At 38.0% G+C, this 24,308-nt stretch overlaps 1 protein-coding gene across 6 annotated transcripts in view; it reads right to left on the bottom strand.

Annotated features, from left to right (window-relative positions):
- NCOA1 (nuclear receptor coactivator 1) overlaps positions 1-24,308 on the bottom strand; it is a 192,877-nt gene that overhangs the window by 133,827 nt on the left and 34,742 nt on the right. Inside the window, exon 2 of one of the 6 annotated variants that reach the window (XM_066378753.1) lies at positions 9,478-9,562. The exons of the other annotated variants lie outside the window; for them this stretch is intronic. The gene's annotated coding sequence lies outside the window, so the exon portion shown is untranslated. The remainder of the gene's footprint in view (positions 1-9,477; positions 9,563-24,308) is intronic. 6 annotated transcript variants of the gene reach the window in all.

Genomic DNA, 24,308 nt, shown 5'->3' with positions numbered 1-24,308 from the left:
TAACAGAAGTTTATACCCATCATATTTTACAGTTCATATGGTATAATCAGATAGTATCTAAATTTGAACAATTTATTTATTAATCATTCTACAAATAATCACTGGTCACTTTTGTGCCAGGTACTCTTCTAGGTGTCAAAAATGTGATAGTAAGTTAAATAGTTGAAAATCGTACCCTTCATAGCACTTATAATGTAGTGGGAAGACACAGATGATAAATAAAACAAATAAGTAAGCAATACAGTGGTACCTTGAGATACGACTTTAATTCGTTCTGTAACTGAGATCGTAAGTCACTCAACTCATATATCAAATAAATTTCTCCCATTTAAAATAACTGAAATAGATTTAATCCATTCCAGCCCTGTGAAACATCCCCAAACCATCCTAAATTATGAAAAAAGACATGTTTTTAATTAAGAAACACACATGTATACTTTACCGATGCATAACAAAATATATGAAATAAAAGAAAAAAGTGTTATTTAGTACTGTATTCTTATCTTGGAGACAGACGAGTGCAGCTAATGGAGGTGAATGGCGGAAGAGGAGGGAGGGAGGAAGGGATGCAGGCACTGTAGATACGTAAACTAAAACAGCACTTTCTTAACACTAAATGTAAACTAAAACTGCATTTTCTTTACTTTAAACAAAACTAAAACTGCACTTTCTTTACTTAAAATGAAACTACAGAAACTTAATTGTAAAAAAATGCACTTTCTTAACTTTAAACTTAACCTAAGCTTAACATTATATATTTTTCATTTAATCATCACCTGTTTTTGCCTTTTTGGCTGCACTTTCGGCACTTTCACTTGCAGGACTTTTGAATAAAAATCTATCCAAAGAGGTTTGCTTTTGCCTGCCTTTTAAAATGTTACAGAAATGTGACAAACAAGTGTCATTAAAAAGTGCTGAAGCACGACCAGTTGAAACTTTTTCTGGGTGTTTCTTTTCAATAAAACTTGAAAGCTTCTCCCACATTGCCAGCATGTCTTTAATTTCACTTGTAGAAATCACATTCTCCGACTCTACCTCCTCCTCACTACTAATCTCTTGCAGAAGCTCCGTATGTCACATCATCTGTAGCTCCTTCAAACTCCTCAGTTGAGAACGAGCTCGTTTATGTCACCCTCATCTATCTCCAGACCCATTGACTTTCTGAGGGACACAATCTCCTCCAACGCTTCTACCTCGGTCTCACTCTCTGATTCGAATCCTTCGAAGTCCCTGTCTGCAACAACATCAGGCCATAACTTTTCCCACGCCGAGTTCACAGTTCTTGTAAGTTCTTCCATGCCAAGTCAATAATGTGTAAACATATCACAATGTTGTAGTGACCTTTCCAAAACTCTTGAAGGGTTAGTATTGTATTCTTAGTCACCTCAAAGCAGCAGCGGAACAAGTGCTTTGTGTAAAGCTTTTTAAAGTTAGAAATGACCTGCTGATCCATAGGTTGCAAGATTGAAGTAATGTTGGATGGGAAGTAGAGGACTTTCACGAATTTGAACTCATCGAGAATGTCATCTTCAAGACCAGGTGGGTGGGCTGGAGCATTATCAAGGATTAGTAATGCCGTCATCGGGAGTTTATTTTCTTGAAGATATTTTTTCACTGCAGGATCAAAGACAAGATTTACCCATTTACCCATGTAATCCATGCCCTAGCATTGGCGCGCCACATAACCTGCAGTTTTTTCTTAAGAATCTTGTGAGTCTTAAAGGCTTGAGGATTTTTGGAATGATCCACTAGCAGTGGCTATACTTTACAGTCATCGTTAGCATCTGCACACAATGCAAGGGTCAGACGGTCCTTCGTGGGTTTATGGCCTGGCAGCTTCTTCTCCTCTCTGATGATGAAAGTCCTCCGGGGCATTTTTTCCAAAACAACCCTATTTCGTCACAGTTGAACATTTGTTGGGGGATGTAGCCTTCCTTTGCGATAAGCGTAGCAAAACGTGCAATGTACTTCTCAGCTGCCTTAACATCAGCACTTGCAGCTTCACCATGCCTCACCACCGAGTGGATGCCAGATCTCTTCTTGAAATTTTCAAACCAGCCGTGACTTGCCTTAAACATATCTTCTGCAGCCTCTTTTGAAGTTGATGGTTCTTTCTTCTTCAAGTCGCTATAATATGTGCCTTTTTGCATATTACAGTCTCTGTCACTTTATCTCCTGCCAGCTCCTTTTCTTTCACCCACACCAGCAGAAGCTTCTCCATTTCTTCATGGATATTTGTCCTTAATTGGGACAGAATTGAAATTCCTTTTGATGGGTTTGTGCTTTTGATGGCATCCTTTTGTTTAAGGATGGTACAAATTATAGATGCATTGCGGTTGTACAGCCTTGCCAGTTCAATCACTCGTACACCACGTTCATGTTTTTCTATTATTTCTTGATTTACTTCTATCGACATCATTCTCTTCTTCTTCTCACCACTGTCCTTTACACTCACTTTCTTTTTTTGGGGGGGGGGGGTTTACAGAGTCAGAGAGAGTGATAGACAGGGACAGACAGACAAGAACGGAGAGATGAGAAGCATCAATCATTAGTTTTTTGTTGCGCATTGCAACACCTTAGTTGTTCATTGCTTGCTTCCTCATATGTGCCTTGACTGCGGGCTTTCAGCAGACCGAGTAACCCCTTGCTCGAGCCAGCGAACTTGGGTCCAAGCTGGTGAGCTTTTGCTCAAACCAGATGAGCCCGTGCTCAAGCTGCGACCTCGGGGTCTCAAACCTGGGTCCTCAGCATCCCAGTCCGATGCTCTATCCATTGCGCCACCACTTGGTCAGGCACACTCAATTTCTTTTACCCCATGATAGCACACAAAAAAAGTTAGTAAAAAATGCAAAAATGATGCAAGAACAAGTACAGCGCATTTGATTGGACTTGATTCTGTGGGTAACACGTGAGTAAGAATGAGATGCTGGTGTTATGTTGCCGATACTGGACCCGTGCGCCAACGCACCAACTAGTGGCAGCTTTCTGAATCACGACTCGTATCTCAGAATTTCGCTCAGATCTCAAACAAAAAGACGGACAGAGTCGCAGCTCGTATCTTAAAAATTTGTATGTTGGTCTGCTCGTATCTCAAGGTACCACTGTATTCAGACCAGTGGTCCCCAACCTTTTTTGGGCCACGGACCGGTTTAATGTCAGAAAATATTTTCACGGACCGGCCTTTAGGGTGGGACGAATAAATGCACAAAATAAAATTATGTGACCAGCATAAAAACTGTGGTATTTTTAAATATAATTGTCGAACTTGCGAGACAAGCGTCAAGAGTGAGTCTTAGACAGATGTAACAGAGGGAATCTGGTCATTTTTTAAAAATAAAACATTGTTCAGACTTAAATATAAATAAAACAGAAATAATGTAAGTTATTTATTCTTTCTCTGCGGACTGGTACCAAATGGCCCATGGACCGGTACCGGTCCGTGGCTCGGGGGTTGGGGACCACTGTATTAGACCATGGTAAGTACAATGGAGAAAAATAAATCAGGAAAGGAGGACTACAGAAAATGCTCGTTTCCCCATGTCCGTTATTGAGAGCAGGAGTTTGTTAGGCACTACAGCAAACAACAACCAGCAATACATAAGCACCTGCCCTTGAGCTGATCACATTCTAGCAAATAAAAATATGAGAAATTCTAGAAAACACACATAAACAAAGTACTATGGGAACACACAGAAAAGAGCCACAGGCAGAAGGAGCTAAGTTGCAAGCTGCATGTTACTCTCTTATACACACACATCAAAAAGAAAAAGATTCATGTAAAAAAAAGAATATAAGATCTATATTGTAAAGCCACATTTTAAAATTTTATAAAACCTTATTCATAAATATTTAAAGAAGATATATAAAAAGAGACATAGACTATCTTCCTGTTTGGGAAACTATTATCAAGCTACAAACTGATCCCCAAATATAGGCTTAATACAAGTCAAATAAAAACTGAAATATGTTTTAGAAACATTATCAGGTAATAATCTATACTACAATTAAAAGGGTAAATGTGGGCCCTGGCCGCTTGGCTCAGTGGTAGAGTGTCGGCCTGGTGTGCAGGAGTCCCGGGTTCGATTCCTGGCCAGGGCACATGGGAGAAGCGCCCATCTGCTTCTCCACCCCTCCCCCTCTCCTTCCTCTCTTTTCCCCTCCCGCAGCCAAGGCTCCACTGGAGCAAAGTTTGCCCGGGCGCTGAGGATGGCTCTGTGGCCTCTACCTCAGGCTCTAGAATGGCTCTGATTGTGGCGGAGTGACGCCCCAAGATGGGCAGAGCATCGCCCCTTGGTGGGCATGCCAGGTGCATCCCGGTCGGGCGCATGTGGGAGTCTGTCTGACTGCCTCCCCATTTCCAACTTCAGAAAAATACGGGGGGGGGAAAAAAAGGGTAAATGTGTAAGAAAAACCAAGGAAATACTGAAAAAGAAATGAGGTGTATATATACCCTCTTAATTAAGAAAACACTTATTAATATGTTTTTCCCCATTTACATTTCCTTCTACTGACTTCCTTACTATTCTTTCTTTAGCATACCCATTTCCTTGAAAAAGTTTAGGAGTGAAAACAGAAAAAACATTAATTTTTATTCACCTACTAGAAATATTAACATTCATGTTCTTAATTAAAGAAAAGATTTTTCTTATAACTCTGGTTTTCCAAAAGAAGCAATTTATTAAACACTAATATTTTCTTACCAGGCCTGAAAGATTCAGTAATAGTTTCTTATACACTATAAAGCAGACATCCCTTCTGCTCATGACAACTAGAAAATAAAGCCTGCTTTCCAGGGTAGAATGAGGATTCAACCTAAAGAAAGTATAAATTAAAGCCTAAAAAAGCTAGAGATAACCACATGAAAACAATGCACAGAAGCACCATCAGAGTGAGGAAAGGTGTGAGGCCGGCTCTGGGGCCACCCTTTCTCCCAATGCTACAGAAGGTACTGGGAAAGTCACGTGTACTCCAAAGCAGTTCAGGGAAGGTCATTAGGATGCTGGATGTTGAATTTGTCAGGAGCGGTCGCTGTGACAGGGGCAGAGCAACTTCACAGAGAAGGCCTGAAAAACAGACCATCTGGCTAGGGGCCAATGGAAAACCCTAGCCAGAACTCAGGTAATCTGTGACTCCTAGGAAGATGGTCAACACATTACGGAAACCAACAGAACATATCTCAAGTAACATCATTTAAACTTTAGCTGCAGACATATGAGGAACACCCAGGGACAGCTTTGATGGCACCCTAGTAGTCACAATTCCTGGAAGTAGTTTGACCAGTTACCTTCAAGGAGAGGCCAGTGAGACAGAGGTATGCTTCCACCACTACAAGGTCACACAAGCCACATGCACTAAACCCATAAGTCTGGATTCGCCATGGAAAGGTGCAAGAAAATAAATGATACCTAGAAGACTAATATCTGAACAAAGAGTGAAATATCCAAGAGATAAATTTAAATTACTGAATAAGACTTAGTTTACCAGATTGGCGTAAGACTCCAATCTTCCGCCAATTACCCAGTGACCAGTGTTCATTAAAAGGAAGAGATGAATCATAAAAAAACAAAGAAGCTACATATTCTTTGAACATCTGGATGAATATGAGTAAACTGTAATCCTGCTACAAATTTTACATTTATTTTATGTAAGCATTCCAAAGAAATACTTCTTGGCACATTATGAACCAAAAGCACTCTAAAAGTAACATGCGAAATTCCAGTTCAAGATGGCAGACTGAGCCTATTCATCTACCTCTTCTCCTTCTTAAACATCTTGTGTCAGGAGGGCCTGAGAGTATAGACAGGCCACAGAATAAGTGAAAAACCACCAAAGACACCAGTACAACTCTGATAGTAAATAATAAATGCTGGCCACAGCAGATAAATTCCTTTCCTGTAGCAGAAACTGAGGGGGGAACAGGTCCCAGCTTATTAGCCTTGTCTCTGCACAAATATGATATGATAAAGAAAAAAGGGACTCCACCTCCCATGCACCACTGCAAGAGGGAAGCCAACCTGCAGAGCTCTGGTCAAGATGAAATTCAGTGAGGAAGATAATGCTTTCTAAATACTGACCTTTATAGAATTTCACCAGTTTACCAACATGGTACAGCATTTAAATCATCTAAAGTGTTTAGGTGCCCCACCCCAGACTTACTGAATCAGATTTTAGTGAGGCCAAGAATCTGCATTTAACCTGGGTTCCTAAGAGATATTTGTATACATTCAAGTTGTACAACCACCGATTTAGACCTTTATTTGAAAACACTGTAAAGAAAAATAACCAAGAATCACCAGCTAATTAATAAAAACTAAGAGAGGCATTAAAGAGAAAATCCAGGAACACAATGACCCAAAGAAAGGAGAATAAGGCAATAAAAGTTAATAAAAATGCTCTTAACTTTTATTGGCATCTTCAGAGATATTCAAGAGGCCTGCATATCCATGAAACAAGAAAAATCTGTTTGTAAAATACAGTAATCAAAGAACAGGAAGTAATTTTTAGAAAATAAAAAGTTTCAAAATGAAAAACTTGATTTTCAGTGAAGGGCAAGATGCAGTAAGCCCACTACAGCCCATCTTTCCCACTGACTACAACTAACAACCCTGGAGAGAATACTAAAATCATCTGAACACTCTGAAAAGTGCATAGTGGCAGGTACACTGGGGAGGGAATTCAAAACTTGAAGAACAATTAACATGGCACTGAGTTCACTCTTTTCTGACTCAAGTGGGCAGAGTCCCAGAATTATGCAGCAGGCACACACAGCAAAAAATCCAAGAGAAACCCCCTCTTGTCTGGCTGGAGTAAAAGGCGCATGGGTGGGTGGGAAAGCATATGAACTGGGGGGCAAGGGAAGAGGGAAGTTCCCAGTTCCTTTTATTTCTTTCTTTTTCCTGCTGACCCTGCCTTGAAGCCAGTCCAAGTAGTCACAAAGCTGAACTATTGAGGCAGGGCCCTTAAAAGTCCAAGAGAAAGCCTGTCCCTCCATCCTAAGGAGTCAGGATATTATGAAGAGTACATATTTCTCTATGCACTTCTCTCTTTTTTTCCACCTCTGCTTCAACCCAGGAGGGCCTCTATGCAGTGTAACTGTGCAGCAGCGGGGCTGCAGCACACTAAGACTCTCAAAGAAACCCCAGCGTTCTAGTAAGAGGGCCAGCAAGAGACTCCTTGGAGCCAAAGAGCGTAAGGAAAGTCCCCAAGAGTACAGAGATAAGAGAAAATCTCCCGATTCCATTAAAGTGGAAACAAAGAAGCACAGCAAAGGCTGGAGGAACTGACAATGATGCAACACCAATGTGCACTTGTAAAGATGTAATAATACAGAGATATCAATTTGCCTGTAAAAAGACCTTCAACTTGATATAGTTCTAATCAAAATCCTTCATAACCTTTTTTAATTTGGAGTTAATCTGTAGAAATTAATACCAAAAATAAGCATGATAAACATTTTTTTAAAACTAGTAAGAAAAAAAAACTTTAAAGCTACAATAACATTAAAACAGTATGTGGTAGAGCGTTGGCCTGGCGTATGGAAGTCCAAGGTTTGATTCTCAGCCAGAACACACAGGAGAAGCACCCATCTGCTTCTCCACCCTTCCCCCTCTCCTTCCTCTCTATCTCTCCCTTCCCCTCCAGCAGCCATGGCTCCACTGGAGCAAAGTTGGCCCGGGCACTGAGGATGGCTCCATGGCCTCCGCCTCAGGTGCTAGAATGGCTCCAGCTGCAATGGAGCAACATATCCCAGATGGGCAGAGCATCACCCCCTAATGGGCATGCCGGGTGGATCCCGTCAAGCACATGCAGGAGTCTGTCTGATGGCCGCCCCACTTCTAACTTCAAAAAAAAAACAACAAAAAAAACCCCAACAAAACAAACAAACAAAAAAACAAACCAGTATGAAATTATGTACAGAAGTAGATCAAAGAAATATTAATACTGATACATGTTCATATGGGAATCTTATATATGATAAAGCCAACTTTGAACATGGATGAGGAAAGAAACATTCAATAAATGCTATCAGGACTAATTATCTATTTTAGGAGAAAAAAATCAGGTATCTACATAACATAATTGATAAATTAAATTAAAAATTATTCAAAGATGATGCAAACAAACAGCCAATAAACACAAAACAAAAAAAAGTCAAATAATTGCAACTTAAATGACATCCCTTTTTTTTTTTTACAGAGACAGAGAGAGTCAGAGAGAGGGATAGATAGGGACAGACAGACAGGAACAGAGAGATGAGAAGCATCAATCATTAGTTTTTCGTTGCGACACCTTAGTTGTTCATTGATTGCTTTCTGATATGTGCCTTGATGGGGGGCTACAGCAGACCGAGTAACCCCTTGCTTGAGCCAGCGACCTTGGGTTCAAGCTGGTGAGCTTTGCTCAAGCCAGATGAGCCCGCGCTCAAGCTGGCAACCTCGGGGTCTCAAACCTGGGTCCTCTGCATCCCAGTCTGATGCTCTATCCACTGCGCCACTGCCTGGTCAGGCGACATCCCTTTTCTTAATCTTTTAGATTTCCATTATGTTTTTAAAATTAAAGTCTGTGAATATGTGCATTCACTTGAATGTGTCAAATTTTTGGATACCCCTACACTAAAAAAATCAGAGGAAATGCTAATTGAAATAAATGAGTATGTATTTCAAAACTTCTATACATAAAAATAAACAGTATTCAAAGACAAAAGGGATAAAAGTATTTGCAAAAAATATGATAAGGTTAATATTCTTAACATACTGAAAGATTATACATAATGGTATAAAAACTGGTAAGACTCCAATGAATAAGTAGATAGAGAACCATAAATTTAAAAAAAGAAACAAATTAAACATCATTGTGAACATATCATTTAGCAAACACAGTTGGGGAACACTCAATGTGATCATGTAAAATAGGCATGCTCATTTGATGACACACAGGAAAAGGTAATACAACCTTATTAGGAAGTAATTGACATTAAGTAGCAAAAATCTTAGAAAATGCTGATGCCCTCTGAAGGAATCATTACAATTTAGGAAAGTCTTCACTTCTAGACTCATATTTGATAGGTATGTAACACTAAACAAGTCACATACCATTGTGAGCAGCAATTTCTTCACTATAAAATATGAACACAAGCCACTAATTCTCAGGGTTGTTATGACATTTAAAAGAGTAACAAAGCATATAAAAATATTGTAAAAATTATAGAGCAGAAGACTTCCAGAAGGTTTGTGCACTCTGAGGGATTTCAGGTCCTTAAGATTCTCTGAACATGTGTGGATGTTTGTGAAAAGAAACTACAGCTTTAAGCAGAATGTCCAAGAAATTCCTGATCCAAAAGAAAATTGAAAACCACTATATGTAGAGAGAAAAATCAAAGTGCAAATCATCTTCCCAGTGTCCAGCTTGACGATGCCTGGCACATTGTAGACCCAAAGCAGAAATTCACCATAAAAATTCTGGTATTAGTTAACTTACCTCATTTATTTTTAAACCCTTCATAGTAGTATTTAGTAATTTCTTAGCATATTAATTCATTCTTTGATGTAGCTATAAAGGGAACCTGAAATTAAGAAAACAATGATAGCTGTATCTACTTGAATCGATCACATGAAATTAATGTAATTTACTTAGAAAATGGAGGGCGCAGCAATATATTAATATATTTAAAGTACTGTTCTCAATTAAGATATGTATAAGTAATATATAAACTACACTAGGACATTTCTCTTGAAGCAAACAAAAATCTAGAAATTTTATGAGTATATATTTTTCCTATTTGTCTCACTAAGTAAAACTAAAAGTCCTGGACATCATATATAGCAAACATAAGAAGACCCTAAAAGTGGAGAGAAGAAAAGAGACAAGGAAAAGACCTCAGGATCCAAGGAAAATGACATGGTGGTTAAATTCAATACATCTTCTTTTGTGCATTATATGATATATACCAGACCTGGAGTTGAAGAAGCTGGCAACTTAGAAATACCAACAGGCTCACACCCTTCCCCCGCCAAAAAAAAACACAACAACTAAAAAACCAAACAAAACAAAATCCTGTTCTTCCTACCTAAAAGATCAGGAAATGGACAGTCTAGACAACATGTGTTGTACCTGACAAACATCACAAAAAACACACACAAAAAACAAAACCACGGACACACCCCAACTAGCTAAGGTCAAGTGGGGAACCTACACTTTGTCCTTGCCAAGCTGTAACAGGGTCCCCCAGACTCTTCACCACAGTGATGTCAGAGAAGGCCAGTTGGGAGCCAGTCTCCACCTGGTAAAATGAGAACTCTTTGCCCATGGTGTCAGTGAATAGCACTTGGAAAGCTTGGACACCCACCTGGGCCTCACAAGGTGACCTTCCCCATCCCTGCTATGGGCTGGTGTCAGAAGAGGCCTAGTGGAGTCAGGCCTTTCACCACAGCCCAATAGTAAAAAAGACCCTCTTTTGTGGAGGCCATCTTCCTGTCTCTCCCAGCCAGGGAAAAGTTAGTGCAGGCCAGAACTCCCATCTCTGACCAGCAATACAAGGACTCTCCAGCCAAACTGAGGGTCAATAGAGGCAGAGTGTGGAACCTAGATTTGTATCCCAACCAGGTAGTAACATAGCAAAGCATGTCCCTCCTTCCCATGCTGGAGCATTTATCTATTTATTTATTAGATAAATATCAGAATGTTTCTCTAAGATTCAGAGTCTCAGAATATAACATTCAAAATGTCCAGGTATCAATTAAAAATCACTCATCATACCAAGTACCAGTAATATATCTCCACAGATATTAGGACAATCCACAGATGCCAATAACAGATGATGAAGATGTTATCTGAAAAGGATTTTTAATTGACATCATAAAAATGTTTCAAGGAGCAATTACACATATGTTTAACAGAAACAAACAACAATAGAGTCTCAGTAAAAAAGAAAAATAGAAAGAACTGAAGGGAAATTTCAATACTGAAAAATACAATAACTGAAATAAAAGACTCAGTGGATGAGTAGAATGAACAGAGGGAAGAATCACTGAACTGGAAGATAGAACAATAGAAACTATCCAATCTGAACAACAGAGAGAAAATACTAAAAACAAATAAACCAAATTTTGGGGACATGTGGGACTATAACAAAAGACTTACCTTCTTTGTTATCAGAGTTTCAGAAAGGGAAAAGAAAGAGGGCACGGCTGAAACTAAGTACTCTAACAAATAAAAGCTGGTAACTGCCTAAACTTGGCCAACACGTGAATTTACAGATTGAAGAAACTAAGTGAATCCTAAACAAAATAAACCTAAAGCAATCCACACCAACTCACATCATAGTTAAACTTCTATTATAAAAACTAAAGACAAAAAAAAAGTAATGGAAACAGCTAGAGAGAAATGATAATTCACCTATAGAAAAAAAATAAAAAATTTCTCATTTCAAACAAAGGAGTGATAAAGGAAGTAGCACATTGCTCACTGAAGTTCACACCTGATCATTTGTGTTTTTTATATCTGTTTCTTGCTCATGACTCTTGGCATGCCTGGAATCCGGGGAATGAATGTCAGATACTGTTTTAAATAACTGTAGAAGCTGTGAATGATACCATCTTTCTCAACAGAAGATTTTCTTTAGTGCCTGGTTGGCAGTGGGAGCTAATCTAATCAGAGATTAGGCTAATTTGAAGGCAGTTTTCTTTTTTTATTATAATTTTATTTTTTTTAATGGGGCGACATCAATAAATCAGGATACATATATTCAAAGATAACAAGTCCAGGTTATCTTGTCGTTCAATTATGTTGCATACCCATCACCCAAAGTCAGATTGTCCTCTGTCACCTTCTATCTAGTTTTCTTTGTGCCCACCCTCTCCCCCTTTCCCTCTCGCTCTCCCCCCTCCCCCCGTAACCACCACACTCTTATCAATGTCTCTTAGTTTCACTTTTATGTCCCACCTATGTATGGAATACTGCAGTTCCTGGTTTTTTCTGATTTACTTATTTCACTTCGTATCATGTTATCAAGATCCCACCATTTTGCTGTAAATGATCCGATGTCATCATTTCTTATGGCTGAGTAGTATTCCATAGTGTATATGTGCCACAACTTCTTTATCCAGTCTTCTATTGACGGGTTTTTTGGTTGTTTCCATGTCCTGGCCACTGTGAACAATGCTGCAATAAACATGGGGCTGCATGTGTCTTTACGTATCAATGTTTCTGAGTTTTGGGAGTATATACCCAGTAGAGGGATTGCTGGGTCATAAGGTAGTTCTATTTTCAGTTTTTTGAGGAACCACCATACTTTCTTCCATAATGGTTGTACTACTTTACATTCCCACCAACAGTGGATGAGGGTTCCTTTTTCTCCACAGCCTCTCCAACATTTGCTATTACCTGTCTTGTTAATAATAGCTAATCTAATAGGTGTGAGGTGGTATCTCATTGCAGTTTTGATTTGCATTTCTCTAATAACTAAAGAAGATGAGCATCTTTTCATATATCTGTTGGCCATTGGTATTTCTTCCTGGGAGAAGTGTCTGTTCATATCCTCTTCCCTTTTTTTTATTGCATTGTTTGTTTGTTTGTTTGTTGTTGAGTTTTATGAGTTCTTTGTATATTTTGGATATTAGGCCCTTATCTGAGCTGTAGCTTGAAAATATCATTTCCCTTTTAGTTGGCTTTCTGTTTATTTTGTTATCAGTTTCTCTTGCTGAGCAAAAACTTCTTAGTCTGATGTAGTCCCATTCATTAATTTTTGCCTTCACTTCTCTTGCCTTTGGAGTCAAATTCATAAAATGCTCTTTAAAACCCAGGTCCATGAGTTGAGTACCTATGTCTTCTTCTATGTACTTAATTGTTTCAGGTCTTATGTTTAGATCTTTGATCCATTTTGAGTTAATTTTATATAGTACAGGGGGACAAACTGTAGTCCAGTATCATTCTTTTGCATGTGGCTTTCCAGTTTTCCCAGCACCATTTATTGAAGAGGCTTTCTTTTCTCCATTGTGTGTTGTTGGCCCCTTTATCAAAAATTATTTGACTATATATATGTGGTTTTATTTCTGGACTTTCTATTCTGTTCCATTGGTCTGAGTGTCTATTTTTCTGCCAATACCATGCTGTTTTGATTGTCGTGGCCCTATAATAGAGTTTGAAGTCAGGTATTGTAATGCCCCCAGCTTCATTCTTTTTCTTTAGGATTGCTTTGGCTATTCGGGGTTTCTTATAGTTCCATATAAATCTGATGATTTTTTGCTCTATTTCTTTAAAAAATGTCATTGGAATTTTGATGGGAATTGCATTAAATTTGTATATTGCTTTGAGTAATATGGCCATCTTGATTATATTTATTCTTCCTAACCAAGAACAAGGTATATTCTTCCATCTCATTATATCTTTTTCAATTTCCCTTAACAATGGTTTATAGTTTTCATTATATAAGTCCTTTACATTCTTTGTTATGTTTATTCCTAAGTATTTTTGTTGTTGTTGTTGCAATCGTGAAGGGGATTATTCTTTTGAGTTCGTTCTCAATTGTTTCATTGTTGGCATATAGAAAGGCTATTGACTTCTGTATGTTAATTTTGTATCCTGTAACCTTACTGTATTGGCTTGTTGTTTCTAGTAGCCTTTTTGTGGGTTCTTTGGGGTTTTCGATGTATAGGATCATATCATCTGCAAAAAGTGATACCTTTACTTCTTCTTTTCCGATATGGATGCCTTTTATTTCTTTGTCTTGTCTTATTGCTCTGGCTAGAACCTCTAATACCACATTAAATAAGAGTGGAGAGAGAACCGAGACACCCTGTCTTGTTCCTGATTTAAGGGGGAAAGCCTTCAGTTTAGTGCCATTTAATATGATGTTAGCTGATGGTTTATCATATATGGCCTTTATCTTGTTGAGATATTTTCCTTCTATACCCATTTTGTTGAGAGTCTTAAACATAAAATTGTGTTGTATTTTATCGAAAGCCTTTTCTGCGTCTATTGATAAGATCATATAGTTTTTGTTCTTTGTTTTGTTGATATGTTGTATTACATTAACCGTTTTATGCATGTTGAACCATCCTTGAGATTCTGCGATGAATCCCACTTGATCATGATGTATTATTTTTTTAATATGTTGTTGTATTTGATTTGCTAGTATTTATTTTGTTTAGTATTTTAGCATCTGTATTCATTAGAGATATTGGTCTGTAGTTTTCTTTTTTGTGCCATCCTTGCCTGGTTTTGGTATGAGGGTTATGTTAGCCTCATAAATGTGTTTGGAAGTATTGCTTCTTCTTCAATTTTTTGGAAGACTTTCAGTAGAATAGGAACCAAGTCTTCTTTGAATGTTTGATAAAATTTGCTGGTATAGCCATCAGGGCCTGGACTTTTATTTTTGGGGAGGTTTTTAATGGTTTTTTCTATTTCTTCTCTACTAATAGGTCTGTTTAGGCTTTCTGCTTCTTCTTGACTCAGTCTAGGAAGGTTATATTGTTCTAGGAATTTATCCATTTCTTCTAGGTTGTTGAATTTAGTGGCATAAAGTTTTTCATAGTATTTTACAATAATTCTTTGTATATCTACAGTGTCCGTGGTGATTTCTCCTCTTTCATTTTGGATTTTGTTTATATGAGTTCTTTCTCTTTTTTCCTTGGTAAGTCTTGCCAAGGGTTTGTCAATTTTGTTGATCTTTTCAAAGAACCAGCTCCTTGTTCTATTAATTTTTTTCTATAGTTTTTCTGTTCTCTGTTTCATTTATTTCTGCTCTGATTTTTATTATCTCCTTTCTTCGGCTGGTTTTGGGTTGTCTTTGTTCTTCTTTTTCTAGTTCCTTAAGGTGTGAAGTGTGAAGTTAAGTGGTTCACTTGCACTCTCTCTTGTTTGTTCATATATGCCTGAAGTGATATGAACTTCCCTCTTATCACTGCTTTTGCTGCATCCCATAGATTCTGATATGTCGTATTGTCATTTTCATTAGTCTGTATATATCTTTTGATCTCTGCACTTATTTCTTCTTTGACCCATTTATTTTTTAAAAGTATGTTATTTAGTTTCCACATTTTTGTGGGATTTTTTTTCCTCTTTTTTGCAGTTGAATTCTAGTTTCAAGGCTTTATGATCAGAAAATATGCTTGGTACAACTTCGATTTTTCTGAATTTGCTGATGTTGTTTCTGTGGCCCAACATATGGTCAATTCTTGAGAATGATCCATGTACACTGGAGAAAAAAGTATACTCAGTCACTTTGGGATGAAATGTCCTGTAGATGTCTATCATATCCAGGTGCTCTAGTGTTTTGTTTAAGGCCACTATATCTTTGCTCTGTTTGGATGATCGATCTAGAGCCGTCAGCGGTGTATTGAGGTCTCCAAGTATGATTGTATTTTTGTCAGTTTTTGTTTTAAGGTCAATAAGTAGCTGTCTTATATATTTTGGTGCTCCTTTGTTTGGTGTATATATATTAAGAATTGTTATGTCTTCTTGATTCAGTGTCCCCTTAGCCATTATGAAATGGCCATTTTTGTCTCTGAGTACTTTTGCTGTCTTGTAGTCAGCATTATCAGATATGAGTATTGCTACACCTGCTTTTTTTGGATGTTATTTGCTTGGAGTATTGTTTTCTAGCCTTTCACTTTGAATTTGTTTTTATCCTTGTTACTTAGATGAGTTTCCTATAGGCAGTTGGATTTTCTTTTTTAATCCATTCTGCTACTCTGTGCCTTTTTATTGGTGAGTTTAATCCGTTTACATTTAGTGTAATTATTGACACTTGTGAGTTCCCTGTTGCCATTTTATATATTGCTTTCTGTTAGTTTTGTGTCTTGTTTGATCCTTCTCTTTTGTTTTTCTATCTTTTTTTATTTGGTTGTATTTCGTACATCTTTCCTCTGTTGCTATCTTTTTTATCTCAAGTGCTTCTGTGGTGGTTTTTTCAATGGTGGTTACCTTTAAGTAATGAAAAGGGTTCCTTCCCTGTTCATTGTAGCGCACTATTTTGTGAGTACTTTTGCACTCCATCGTCCTTTGCTACTGTTAATCTCCATCCTCTCCCCCCCCCCTTTCTTTTTGTTGTTGTCACAGTTTAAGTTTGGTTTTATTGTGTTCTTCTTGGAGCTTTTACTTGTGGCTTTGTTTTTTTTTTTTTTTTGTTCTTTGTATCTGATTGGAGAACCCCCTTTAGTAATTCCTGGAGTGGGTGTTTTCTGATGATAAATTCCCTCATCTTTTCTATATCTGTGAATGTTTTTATTTCTCCTTCATATTTGAAGGATAGCTTTGATGGGTATAGTATTCGTGGCTGAAAGTTCCTCTCTTTCAGGACTTTAAATATTGGCGTCCACTCTCTTCTAGCTTGTAGAGTTTCTGCTGAGAAATCTGATGATAATCTAATGGGCCTTCCTTTATATGTTGTATTCTTCTTTTCCCTGGCTGCCTTGAGAATTTTTTCTTTGCCTTGGTTTGTGCCAATTTCATTATGATGTGCCTCAGAGTAGGTTTGTTGGGGTTAAGAAAACTCAGAGTTCTGTTTGCTTCTTGAATTTGAGTCTTTAGTTCTTTCCACAGGCTTGGGAAGTTCTCATCTATTATTTGTTTGAGTATGTTCTCCATTCCATTTTCTCTCTCTTCTCCCTCTGATATACCTATTATTCTTATGTTATTCTTTTTGATGGAGTCAGATAATTCTTATAGGGCTATCTCATTTTTTTTTAATTTTTGAGTTTCTTTCTTCCTCTCTCTGTTGTGCCTCAAATTGCTTGTCTTCTATTTCACTAATCCTCTCTTCCATCTGGCCTGTTCTATTAGCTAAGCTTGTTACCTCATTTTGCAGCTCGTGAATTGAGTTTTTCATCTCTGTTTGATTTGTTTTTATAGTTTCAATTTCCTTGGAAATATATTCTTTGTGTTCATTGAGTTGTTTTCTGTGCTCCCTAAATTGCCTTTCTGTGGTTTCTTGTATATCTCGGAGGATTTTTAGGATTTCTATCTTGAATTCTCTGTCATTTAGCTCCAAGGTTTCCAATATATTAAATTTTTTCTCCATAGGTTTTTCCTCATCTAGCTGTATTACCTCTCTTTCTTTTGTATCCATGATATTCGATTTTCTCTTCCTTAATGGCATCTGAGGGTGGTTTTGTTGATAGTATTAATGAGATTTAATAAAGAATAAAAAGTTAAAAAAATAAAAAATCGAAAAGAGTTGTTTTTTTAAAAAAATTAATAATGAAATAAAATAAAAATTAAATTAAAATTTTAAAAAAAGGAAATTATTCCCCCCCTCCTTTTTTCCTCTCCTCTCCTCTCCCTTCTTTCTTGAGAAAATCTTGTGGTGAACTGTGAATTATACTGTATTAAATAGAACAAACAGCCTGACCTGTGGTGGCGCAGTGGATAAAGCATCGACCTGGAAATGCTGAGGTCGCCAGTTCGAAACCCTGGGCTTGCCTGGTCAAGGCACATATGGGAGTTGATGCTTCCAGCTCCTCCCCCCTTCTCTCTCTGTCTCTCCTCTCTCTCTCTGTCTCTGTCTCTCCCTCTCCTCTCTAAAATGAATAAAATAAATAAATAAATAGAACAAACAATGCCTGTAATGGAGGGCCTGAATTGGGGAAAAGTAATAAAGGGGCAAAAAAAAAAAAAAAAGAAAAGAAAAAAGAAGGGGGTATGGACCCACAAAAAGCAAATAAGGAAAAAAGTTCGGTCAAGAATAAAATGATTTGCTTTTAGGTGTTGGTTGACTAAGAGTTATGATGATAGGAATAAGAGGGAAACAGGAAAATGGGGGGACAAATTAAAAAATTACTATTGTATTTAGTGGAACAAGAACTAGATAAAATGTAGAGCCAGAGATGGGAGCACTGCTAGTGAGTTAAAAAGGTGAAGTAAAAAACCCCCAAAATGCCACAAACATAAGTTTGAGTCCCAGATAAGATAATTTGTTCGTTATTGAGGTTTGAATGAGAGGAGACATAAAGGAGAAAGGAAGAAACTAATATAGAGGGAGAAAAGAGAGAGAGAGAGAGAAAAAAAGAGGGAACCACTAAAAGAAGAAAAAAGAAAAAAGAGAAGAGAGGGAGAGAGAGAGAGAGTTAAGGGTTTTGGAGTGCAACCCTCATAGAGAGAAAGGAAGAGGAGAAAAAGATAATGGGAGATGTAACACTTATGGGTAGTGTAGTTCAAGGAGAGGAGAGAGTAAGACCAGCAGAGAGTTAATCGACTAAATTGGAGGAGGAAAAAAAAATATCAAGAATGAAGATAAGAGAAACGAACAAATATAATAAAATGGGATAGGTTATAAAGTCTGCGGATTATTCTTGATTTTGAGAGGTTATCTTCTTGCTTTTTCTTTTCTCTCCCTCTTCCTGGTTGGTGACTCTGTACCCCGGGTTCTGCCCCTTTGGCACGCTCAGGTAGAGGTTTGCGGTTGATAAGTCTCTATGGCGATGTCATGTATTGTGCTTTAGTCTCGTTGGCAGTCAAGGCTCATTAGCATTTATAGGCTGCGCCAGTGAGAGAGTCCGTGTTCCTGGAGCCTTTCTCCTAGTCTTTCCTTCCTCAATTAGTAGCCTGATAACCCAGCTATGGGGTTGCTGCTGCCTCTGCCTGGATAGTAAGAGGCTCAAAGAGCTGGCAACTCCCCACTCTATTCCCACTCAGCACAGGGCTCTGGGTAAGGCTCAGTCAGTCAGAGCTGCTAGCATAATCAGGCGGGGCTTCCGCCCACTCAAAGACCTCTGCTCTGCCACTCTGTCCGGTAACACAGGCGGGCGCCCACTCCCTGGGCACTTGGAGGAAACTCTCGCTCACTATCTGCACACGCAGACCAGGATATCAGGCCGGCAGTCTCACACTCTGAGTGAAACCCCCACCCGCATGGAAAAGTTCCAGCATTGGAATTGGCTCTCGCTCCGTCCCCGTGCGCAGCTTTTCAAGGCGCTGGGGCAGCCTGAGATTCCGCCTTTGGCCCACACAAAGGCCCCTGACTCTGCTCCTCTGTGGGGTAACACGGGCGCATACTGCTGAGGCACTCGGAGGAATCTCTTGCCCACTCTCCGTGCACGCAGTCCAGGATATCAGGCCGGCCGCCTCACCCTCTGAGTGAAACCCCCACTCGCACGGAAAAGTTCCAGCGTTGGAATTAGTTCTCACTCCCTCCCCGTGCGCGGCTTTTTAAGGGCACTGGGGCGGTCTGGAGATTCCGCTTTCAGCCCACACAAAGGCCTCTGACTCTGCCTCTCTGTGGGATAACACTGGCACCCATTCCCGGGGCTTTGGAAGGAATCTCTCGCCCACTATCTGCGCACGCCGACCAGGGGATCGGGGAAAATGGCTGCCCCACTTGTCTTTCTTTGTCTGGGTTTGGCGCGAGTGTTAGCTTGTATTGCCCGGGTTGCCACAGGAACAGTTTTTCCTCGGCTTGGATCTCCGTGCCACAGCCTGGTTCGGCCGTTTGTGCCGCGCCCTGGATCTATTCACCCCCTTTGCCCGCCTCAGTTTCTATATTCTCAGTTCTCAGTGAAAGCCGCCCTGTTTAGGTTAGTGAAGAAGGTCGAGCATTTCTTACTGCCTATTTCCTTCGGGGTTTGATTATATATTTAGCCAATTTTTCACTCGATCATACCTTCGGGTGTATTGCGAAACATCTGGAGGCTCCAAAGATAGGTTTTTCTGTTTCTGGTTGAAGATCTTGTTGAGTTTTGGGGGAGATTTATGGGTATCGCTTCCTACCCCGCCATTACTCTGACGTCATCCCTGAAGGCAGTTTTCAATCACATTAAGATCTGTTCCACTTCTCTGGCTCAGCTTTATTGGTAGCATATAGTTATACAGAGATTGCAACTGAAAGCCTAGAATATTTATCAGAGCCTCTCTCTCTACAGCACCATGAGACTGCTGAAAATTCTATTTAGCTGCTCAGCCTCTTGGCAGCCACTTTCTGCTCAACTTTTCTGCCTATTAGCTATGTTACTTACTAATCTGCAAAAAAAACCCAAAACAAACAAACAAAAAAAAAACCTCTAGGGGAAATATGATTCAGACTTTGGGCTCATTTTTCTATGCTTATATTCTCTTCAAGATCCTGATCACTCGAGCTCCAGGTGCCCTGGTAACCCTGAATTCCAATAGTCTCTCTACCCCTGCCAAAAACTCCCCTCAGTTTCTCTGTTTCTTAGTAACAACTACATGTTCAACTTTCTTGCCTCTTGTAAAAGAATGAAAACTCCCTTAGAAATCATTTATGTGCTTTTTCCCATTGATAAATTTCAAAGTCCAAAACAAAATCTCATAGTAAGTTAGAAACAACAAAAGAATAACTCTTCTATTTTGTTAAAACCTATCAGAAACTGATTGTAAACATTATAGTTAAAAATAAAATAGCAAATGTACTCTCACATATGTTGAGAACAAGACAATAAAGAATGAAATCACATGTACTATGGACACTGTACTAAAAGGCTTAACCAATGCAATAAATTAAGAAAAAGCAAACATTATTTCTGAAAGGAAAAAAACTCCCAACAAGTAGTTACATGCATATAATATAAATACCTATCCTATAAAACTTAAAAGTGGTAGAACACTATTAGAATTCATTTGAGTACTCAGTATAATAATGTCAAGAAATATAAGGCATTTCTCTGTCCTTATAGAAATTACATTCTAGGTTTGGGGAGAAGGTAAAAAAGATAGGTAATAATAATAAATATAATAACTAGGTAAAGTATAAAGTCTGCTAGAAAGGTGACGAACACTATAAAAATGTAAAATAAAGTAGTGTAAGGGGAATCAGAATTGGAAATGGGGAGACTATAATTCTTTAAAAATCAGAATTACTCCATCCCCAAAGAAACAAAAATAAAAATCAACTAGGAATAAAAACTTTGTGAAATACATTTAAGGTCTTCAAATAAAAAAACTAAGTTTCCAAAAGAATAAAACTTTTGAGTATGACTACAGAAAGTTAATATACATAATAAGAATATTAATTCTTCCCAAGTTAATACATAAACCCAAATTATATCCTAGCAGAATGTTTTATGTCTCTTATAAATTAAAAATATATAAAAAGACATGTATATGCATATATATATATATTTTTCAAAGACCAGTATGAAAAATAACAAAGCAGGGTTATTTGTCCTACCAGATATCAAAAACTGTTTTAACAATACAGTACGGTAACTTGGAAGTTAGTAATCACAGCATATGAGTACAGATTATTTCAATGCAACCAGTGGTGGGATTCAAATAATTTAACAACCATGGCTCTACCATAATGACTGTATTAAGTATAAAAAAAGATATACCAAAAGATAGTTTCTTATTTCATGCATTTAATACTTAAATAAGAACAATAAAAGAGGTACACAAAACTAGATGATAAGAAACAGTTTTAAAATACTAATGAAAAAATATTAAATAATACCTGACAAAAAACAAAATTTGTTATTTAAGATATTTCCAATGACAGCTTCTCATTCCCTGGTTGTTTGGCACTTTTTACGTTATAGTTATATGTTTGTTTACTGAAGTAACAAGTGTGAGGGAATTAAAATGTTGTATTTCATTAAAGGTATGAGTTGTATAAAATGAATAAATAAATATTACCAGCATAGTTCCATCAAATATTTTTCACTTATGGACGGAAGGCACTTAAAATACACTGTTGCACAAATGAAAATTAAAAAAGAGTAAGGAATGTAAATATGTGATTTCCACACCAGGTGGCTGCCCAGGCGCCCACCTTAAAGAGAACCCTAATTACAAGTGCATTTTAACAACTGGTTCACTGAACTCAACAAAAAATTAGGTATCAGTTTTGTTGAACCGGTGTAAACCGGCTGAATCCCACCACTGAATGCAACAATAAAAACTGTAGAAACACTTTTAAATAGGGAATATTAGTATACACAAATATGATATTAGCAGAAAGACAGACTGACTATTCAATAAATGGTGCCAGGACAACAAGCAAGCTACGGAACAAAGGTAAATGGGCAAAAAGTTAAAGAAAAAGTTTAAAAATAGTAAGTCATAAAATAAAATAAAATTTTATTTGAAAATTTCACTTAAAATGAAAATTAAATCTCAAGTTATTAAGATAAAAAATGTGAGGGGAAATGAAGAGTTGCTTTCTAATTGGTAAAAAGTTTCAGTTTTGCAAGATGAAAAATTTCTGGAGATCAAATGCACAACAATGTGAATATACTTAACAACACTGAACTGCAAACTTAGAAATAGTTCAGATGGCAAAGTTTATGTTAAGTGAATAGTTTTAAACCTCTGGGCAAAGAAAGCTTTCTTTAAAAAAAATACTAAAATATAGACTTAAAGAAAAAAACTAACAAATCTGGCAACTTTTGGGGGATACAATTTCTGTATAACAAAGGCCAATATAATCAAATGGAAGGCTAGCAACAACCAAAGAAAAAATATTTGGCATCATAAAACAGAAGAAAAAGATTAATAATCAAAAGATTTAAAGACATTATACAAATCAATAAGAAAATGTTCAATATTCAACAGGAAAAGACAAAGTATATTTGAAGTAGGCAATTCCTATTAGAGCAGCAATTTTCAACTGGTGTGCCACAAGAATTTTTAAAACATGCAATACTTGACTATTTAATCAAGGGCACTGACCTCTTTCCCTTAGAATGTCAAATTTAAAAATGACAACAGCCAACAAAGCAATAGCCATCTGATGTGAATAAAATTGTAACTACTGTTTTGTCCAATCAGCAAACAATATATTTTTTGGTGTGCCACAGAATTTTAGTAATTAGTTTATGTGTGCCATGAGATGAAAAAGGTTGAAAATCACTGTTAGAGGAAAAAAAAAACAAAACTGATCCTAAAAAATAAAAAAAGCCACATTATTAGTAATTAGGGAAATAAGTAAAAACATTTTTCACTAGTCAATTCAAAAAATTTTGAAAAGTTAATGATAACAAGGAGTTCATAAGTGTGTGCAGGGTTATTCTCAAATACTAATGATAAATGTACAGACTGAAACAACAGTTCTGAAAGATAATCTGGCAATATACTCCGAATTATTATTATTTTTTTTCATTTTTCCGAAGCTGGAAACGGGGAGGCAGTCAGACTCCCGCATGCGCCTGACCGGGATCCACCCGGCATGCCCACCAGGGGGCGATGTTCTGCCCCTCTGGGGCATCGCTCTGTTGCATCCAGAGCCACTCTAGCACCTGAGGAAGAGGCCACAGAGCCATCCCCAGCGCCCAGGCTATCTTTGCTCCAATGGAGCCTCGGCTGCAGGAAGGGAAGAGAGAGACAGAGAGGAAGGAGAGGGGGAGGGGTGGAGAAGCAGATGGGCGCTTCTCCTGTGTGCCCTGGCTGGGAATCGAACCCGGGACTCCTGCACACCAGGCCGACGCTCTACCGCTGAGCCAACCGGCCAGGGCCAATATACTCCGAATTAAAAATGCATGTATCACCTGACCTGTGCTGGCGCAGTGGATAAAGCGTCGACCTGGAAATGCTGAGGTTGCTGGTTCAAAACCCTGGGCTTGCCTGGTCAAGGCACATATGGGAGTTGATGCTTCCAGCTCCTCCCCCCTGTCTCTCTCTCCTCTCTGTCTCTCTCTCTCCCTCTCTCTCTCTCCTCTCTAAAATGAATAAATAAAAATTTAAAAAATATGCATGTATCATTGCTCTGTGTCGCCTTATAGAAGATGACATTTTCTATAAAATAACCTTCTTTAAAAAGTATTTATTTTAGAAAGAGAAGAAAAGAGAGAGAGAGGCATTGATTTCTTCCTGAATGTGCTCCAACCGGGGACCAAACCCACAACCTTTATGAACAGGGATGATGCTCTAACCAAATGTGCCACCCGGCCAGGGCTCTGGAAAATAATCCTGACATAAAGAAAGAAATCAAACCTGAATCTCATCAAGCCTCCATACCCAACTCGAAATGTACAGGAAATAGAGAACACAAAAACAAGTTAAACAATGCCGTGAGATGCAATAAGCAAGAGCCAGATTTTCCCAACAGAAAAACCTTCAGGACAAACAATCCAGTCTCTTCCATCAATATACTATAAGAATTTAAAATAAATAGAGAAAAATGGAGCTGGGGCCTGGAGCTGGTGGTGGTGGTAGAGGAGTGGGGTTGGGGGGGTGTGCTCTCAGGGAAATGGACAAAGAGAGAGGAAAAAAAAAGAAAAAGAAATTATGAGACTTTAAAAAAATAAGGCATATCAATCAGTTACATTGTGAACCTAATCAAATCCTAATTCAAGTAAAATGACATAAATATGGAAGAAAATGTTTGACATTAAAATAATTTAAAATTTGAACATTCACTGAAT

This window comes from Saccopteryx leptura, chromosome 3 (assembly GCF_036850995.1).
Source record: "Saccopteryx leptura isolate mSacLep1 chromosome 3, mSacLep1_pri_phased_curated, whole genome shotgun sequence".
Taxonomy (NCBI): domain Eukaryota; kingdom Metazoa; phylum Chordata; class Mammalia; order Chiroptera; family Emballonuridae; genus Saccopteryx; species Saccopteryx leptura.
Note: the sequence above shows the minus strand (reverse complement) of the source record. Positions and strands in the feature narration are given on the sequence as shown.